The sequence below is a fragment of the Eublepharis macularius genome, chromosome 5, assembly GCF_028583425.1.
Source record: "Eublepharis macularius isolate TG4126 chromosome 5, MPM_Emac_v1.0, whole genome shotgun sequence".
In the NCBI taxonomy this organism is placed as follows: Eukaryota; Metazoa; Chordata; class Lepidosauria; order Squamata; family Eublepharidae; genus Eublepharis; species Eublepharis macularius.
The window spans coordinates 75141716-75148828 of record NC_072794.1 but is presented as its reverse complement, the minus strand read 5'-3'; positions in this window follow the sequence as shown (position 1 = coordinate 75148828).

The window sequence follows — 7113 nt, the reverse complement described above, 5'->3', positions numbered from 1 at the left end:
CATCTTTTGGTATTAATGTAATATTAGTCTCTTTCCCTTGTCTCTGGCATCTTTCCTTCTTCTAAGAATTCATTGTATTTTGTAAGGTTTATAAAAGTTCATCCTCAAAACATTTATAATAACTATCTGGGAGGCCATCTGGTCCCCAGGCCTTTGCTGGTTTAATCTTTTTATGGCATCTACCATTCAAAAGTTCTTTGTTTTGCATTATTCAGTTTTGTTTCCATTTCTCTGAACAGTAACATCAATAATTGTTGCTGTAAATTTGTTGAGAAATATTTATATATCCTGGAGATTTCTTTCTTTTCTTTTTATTTCATCCAAAATATTTTTTCTCCTGATTCTCTCTCTTAAATTGACCAATATGTTGTATTAAATAACCTCTAATAAAGGCTTTACTTGCATCCCAGACCACTCTCATATCAGTGCCCTTATTTAAATTATTCTTCCAAAATTATTTTAGTTTACTTTTACAGTCTTTACAAGTTATTTCATTTTGTAACAATACTTCATTTAATCTCCATCTAAAAGTATCAACTTTCCTCTTATAAATCATAATTACAGGATTGTGGTCTGAAAAAGTCTTAGGTAGAATCTCTGCTTTAGAGATCTTGGTGGCTAAATCTCTTGATGTCAAAACCATATCTATTCTTGAAAAAGATCTATGCCTTTCTGAAAAATACATACAATCATTTGCATCACCATTTTTCTGCCTCCGCAAATCAATTAAACCCCAAATATCCATCAGATCAAAAAAGTTGGTAGTTAACCCTGAAACATTTTAATATTTTTCTCAGAAATCCTATCTGTTTGTGGGGCAATCACTCCATTCGAATCCCCCATCAGACACTAACTTTCGTATGGTAAATCTATTAAAGCCTCCATACGTTTTTTATAAAACCTAGTTTTATCTTCATTTGGGACATAAATTCCCACCTCCATTGTCTTGATACCACGTAAACTTCTACACCATCTTCCATGGTCGTCACTCAGTACCAAGTTAGGTTTTAAATGCAATTTACCCACATACAAAATAACTCCATTCTTCTTTTTGGGTTCTGCTGAAATAATTTTTTTGCCTAATGCTTTATAAACTAAACATTTTATATCTTTTTTTTCTAATATGAGTTTCTTGTAGACAGATAATATCCTGTTTTAGGTTTTTCAAATAATGTTTTTTCCCTTTTTTGAGGAGCATCTGTCCCATTAATATTCCAAGTTAAACCTTTATAATCCATATTGAAGTCAAAATTAAAAAATTCTTTTTCTTAAAAAAATGGAGCAAAAAATAAAAATTAAAAAATGAAATTTAAAAAATTAGTACCTGTGGCACCTAATTCAGTCTAATCCTTGCCTAAATTCTGTTGTTGATCTTGTGCTAGTTCTGTTAGACTTTCCATTGGCATCTCATTCAAGTCTCTATATCTTTCTACGAAATCTCTGGCCTTTTAATCTGAATTCAGTCTGAATCTTTGTTTTTTGAATGTAAAAATCACACCTTCTGGGCTATCCCATCAGAAAACAATCTTTTCCATCTTAACTTTTCAACTAAAAAGGCATAGTCTTTTCTCTTACTCAGGATTATAATGGGGATTTCTTTCAAAACAATTATATCTGTATTGTCAGTTTTAAATTTTGTTTTGAAATGTTGAAGAACCTGCTCCTTTACATTTTTTCTTACAAAATGAACCAGTGTATCTCTAGGGAAATTTCTTGTTTTGGAAGACCTGGAGTTAATTCTGTATTCTTTATCAATTTCTGATTCCATAGCTTCCTGATCACAATCTAAACGATTAGCTAATTCTATAACAATCTTCTCTCTGATATCTTCACCAGCCTCCTGTGGAATAGCTCTAAATCTCAAACAAAATTCTTTTTCTCTAAATTCCATCAAAGCCAGATTATCTAATTGTCTTTCCGCCTCTGAATCCAAACTGTCCATTTTATTCTCTAGGTCACCACCTTTTCATTAATTTGGCTTACTTCCCCAGACACTTGCTTCATTGAATTTTCCAATTTTTAACTTCGTCTGTCATTTGATCTTTAACTTTTAAAATCCATTTTTTTTCAAAATCTTCTCTCCCCCCTTCTCCAAATATTCCATTTTATGATCCATTTGTTCAAACCATTTCTAAATCAAATCCATTGAAACCATTTGCTCTGCAAGTAAATCAATTGATCCTCTTCTGCCAGGATTTTTTCTTGTGTTAGCCATCAGGTAAAACTAGCAAGAGTTCTGCACATTTCACGTTTAACTTTCCTCAGCTTCAAGTCTCATCACCATAACAACAGAAGTCTCAGTCTGCCAGTTTTTCTTATCTTTTGTTATATAAAACCCTCCAATTAACAAGAGTCCTTTAGAATAAACAAAAAATATTTATTAAAATATTCCTATTGCAGCCTGTTCTTTTTAGCTGGCAACTTTATCACAGGCACACTTTATCACAAATAAAATTAGAAAAGATCTTTATAGGCTTATTGTCCCCTTTTCTGACTCAAAACTTAAGCTTTTTGCCCAAAGTTCTTAAGTCCATAAATCATTCAGATAATCATTCCGTTAACTTTTTATAATCTCAAAAAAGGCTTACCTCACCAAAGGAATCATGTCTTTGTCTTGGATAAAATCTCTTCGTCCATAAGGTAATTGTTCCAATAAATCTTTAAGAAATCAGGGATGGTTGTGCTTAGCATCCTTTTAACAGCTTCATTCACAACTCCGAACACAGATGGATTCCCGGGACTCCAGGCACCTCAACTCAGCAGTTAAACTGCAAAAGCCTCTGTTCCTGCAATAAAACTCCCTAGGAGCAGCCGTGAGGAATACACATTGGTAATCTCTTGATCTGTCTTTGATCCAGGAAGATTAGCTGGCTGGAGAGTCTCCCCTGCCAGTTTTGAGCTGTGATGATTCTCTGCTCTTGTCAGAGAAGTCAGCTTGCCAGTTTCCCTCACTGGAAGCCACAGTAGGCACACGTTTTTCCAAGCAATTTTATTGAATGTTGATTCACAGCCTAAAAGTACAACTGGCTTTCTTAAAGAAGAAATACTGATGATGTAATGTTAGGAACACTATCATTAGGACCTGATTTACTGATTTGCCTCTGTGCCTCTGAAATTTACTTTCATATGTTACTTTTAAAAATTATAATAAGTATCTGCCTTAGAAAGGAAAACCATCAGAGCAGCAAATGGAATATTTATATTACTTTGGACATGATACTTTTATTCTGTCTTGGAATTATTTATCTAGAAACAAGTCATCTTGCATTTAATGGAATCTCCTTCCAAATAAACGTTTTGTAGGATTATAACCTTGTATATCAAATCTGACTCGCCAATCTAATATTAAACCAGCAGCCTAATATTCTGCATGTAAAAAGGACATTCTAAAATAGTTTTTATAATACTTCAAAAGCAAGGCAATAATGGGCACAATCTACTGCTGCTACATCTCCTTGGTGGTTGGAATTCAGTCTCTTCAGTGTTGTACACATAGTTTTCCCAACAACCCAAACTCAACTGACTGATCCTTTTCCAAAAAAAGCACCAGCTTATACTGGTGGATAGTCATTTTGTATTTCTGAAGCATCCACCTTAGTGATTGTACAGGAGCATCTTCATCTCAAGTTTTGCTGAAACACAACAGCAAATTTTGGGGTGAAGGGGCATCTAGGGTTGCCAATTCCAGGTTGTGAAATTCCTGGAATTTGGGGATTGACCCTGAGGAGGGGAGATACAATGCAGGAGTGGGGTATAAGGCTGTATAGTTTACCCTCCAAAGCAGCCATTTTCTCCATGGTAATTGTAGCCTGGATATCAGTTATAATTCTGGGAGATCTTCAGGCCCCACCTGAAGGCTGGCAATCCTAGCCAAGCATCCTATAGAAAGTTGTTACCCAGTTCAATGAGGCAAAATATATGCTGCCTTCAATATTTTAACTTTTCATATTTGATTGCAACCTAGATAGAATTAATGGATGGGAAGTATCTGAGCCAGGTGTGATGAACTGAAATAATCACTGGGGAGAACATGCAGGATTAACCTTTCTCTGCTAACTGCCAGTAGATGGATCCTTCTTGTGGAAGGTTTATTCATACTGGTCTGGCATTTCATAATTTTTTTTTAATCTAAAACACCAGACGTTTTGAACACTAGAAACACATCTTCCCATAAATTGTATGCAAGTTCTCTAGAAGGAGAACAGTTTTTTCTTAAATGAAACCTACAATTTAATGTGGTCTTGGGAGGAGACACAGAAGTGGGACTTACTTCCACATAAAGTTGCATAGGGTTGGGCTGTAGGTTGTCTGAAGCTAAATTATAAAGGCTATAAAACAAATTTCTATATAAAGTTGAGATGATTTTTCCTTACAGAAAGTCCAAATTAATCAATCTTCAGTCTAATTTTTGGTATTCCAGATGGATTAATGAGCACTGTGCTTTTTATTTGCTTTAGTTATATTCTAAGACTACTAAAAGGAGAAAGATCAGGTGCAATATTTAGTTAGCCATTTAGATTTTACTAGGCCTACTTCCTTCTCTTTAAAAGGTTTTTTAAAAACCAGTATTGATAGATTTTATTTTCCTTAGGATAATATTATTGAATTTAATCAGGATTTACTTTTATGACTATATACATGATTATGAAAAAAAATTCTTAATGGCACAATCACTAATAGAACATGTTTCTGTTGCATTAAGAAGCCAGCTGGCTGGCATTTCTGTTCGCATAGTATTATAGCAATGGTTAACTATAGCCAGTGTAGATGGCTTCTTCAGAAAAAAAGAACATGGTTATTTCACATTAGATTTATTTTCATTCATTCTTCTTGGTGACTTTAATGGTAATAAACATTCTTCAGTGCTTGTGATATTACAAAACAGTGCCCTAAAGTAAGTGTACATCTTTTAAAAACATTCCTTGGTGCAAAATTTATCCATGACATTTCATGTAAACTGTAGCGTGGGCAAGAAAGGGATGCATGATTTAATATACTCCTTGTGCAATCTAGTGTGTGTGTGTGTTAATGTTTATACCTCATATTTGGGCTCTGATATGTAGACTATGCGCATGGTGGCACACAAAACAGAGACCTGAGCTTGTACCCTCCCCCCCCCCCATGCTGCAGTAGAATCACTTGTAGCATGGAGTGAACATGTGCATGTGAATGTTTTAGCCACAGAATCCAGCTAACTCTTCCTTTGAAGGACAATTCCTCATATGCATGTCCACAATACATGTAATATTGTACATGCACTCAGGGAGCCTGAGACTCACTCCCGTGCTCCATCATGCATCCCCAAGAGCCTGTGTGAACTAATACTTAAAATTCTATTTATTTCCCTGTTAATAATTTGGGTGTACATTCTTGCTTGGGGCAGCTAACTTTTTCATTTTTTGTTTAAAAATATTTTATTTACCTGAACAGAACACTTTTTTTTGTCAGGAATAACCTCAAGCAAATACCTTAGAAAATGGTAATGACACCCTAACATAACACTACAAAGTCTTTGGGATTGAAATCTTGTCTGCCTAGTTATGCCTAGTTATTTATTTGCAAAATGAGTAGGCTACTTTCCCAGTAAGTGCCCAAAGTAATATATGCAATTAAAATTATATGGCATAATTCCCATTGACTTCAAGTGGACAATGTTGCTTTCATCTTGTTGTTACCTGCAGGTTAGACATGTCATCTAAGAAAATCTTCTTTCAAATATAGAACTTACTGTCAGGTTTTTTTCTACCTTTGTGGATAGGGGTATTTAATATTTCTGCATTTAGCAATTTCTAACAGAACTTGCCATTGGCACAGACATGTAACATAGGGTACATCAAAAAACAAATAGTTGGGCATTCCAATGACATATTTTGATTCCAACTTAATTAGATTTACATATATGCATAATGGAAAAGGAGACCTGAAACAGTTGAAGTAAGAAATAAAAGAGAATTTTTGCTTAGTGAATCTGGGGAAATGAAAATCAAATGCTAGGCTGCTGTCACACTGGCAGGAAAAGCTGTCCCTGCTGTGCAAGCAACAGGGAACGGGATTGAGACACATAGGGACAGCTTTCACATGCACTGCCCTGTGCTGCTCATTGCTGGCACTACCCCTCCCCCCACACCTTTCTCCCATCAATTTACCACACCCTCACACACACAACCCAGCACCCTTCCTCCCACCAACAGTCCTGAGCAGTCTTGTGTCCCCCATGCTAAAATGCCTAGGGGACACTAGAGCTGAGCACTGCCATTTTCAAAGCAGTGCAACTGAAAATGGCTGCAACCCCATATTGGCTGCAAGGTGAAAATTTCAAATGGAGACTCTGCCTGTAGCCAGCGCACTGTTTTCTTTGCTCCAGCTTAAAAGGGGAAGCCCCAGAAGCCATGGTCAGAAAGCATGGTGTCATATGGAAGCACCCAAATAAAGTAGAGTCATGTTGCGTGCCACCCCATGGAAAAATCCCTGTGTGAAAACATCCCTCGTGACAATGGCTCTGATCTAAATTACTGCATAGTGAGATTCTTCTAAGCAACCCCTGCCCTCAGGTATGCTGTCCCTGAAATCTGAAGCATCTTCACCCATGGTCTTCAATATGGTACAAGAGGCCTTCTGCCAGGAACAATAAAAAAAAAACCTGAAGAAACTAGTATGCCCATATGCAGTTCAGAATATGTAAAACAATGGTTTATTTTAGTTATAGTTGATTTGTGAACCTGGCATTCAGCTCACAAATGATCTTTGACATCCTGTTTTGCCTAGACAAATGTTGTTTTCATAATCTTTTCTCCATAGTCTGGGAAAGTGTCTCCAGGGAATAAGGCAAGGTATCTGCAATCAAACATGAAGCAAAATCATAGTTAAAACTAACTTTGGTTAATAAATCAACTTCAGACCCTGGTTTGACAAACCCTGACCAGTGGAGTTGCCTGCTCTCAGACAATCACACTAACCATAGTTAGGGTATTTAAACTATGGTTTTGCGCAGTGCCTGAACTGAGCACCTTTCTTGCATGTACTTAATGGGGCTTTTTGGATCCCAATCAGTTAAAGTGCTAATCTTAATCAAGCTGCAAACAGAGAGCACCACTCTTGAATCACCCTGGTGCA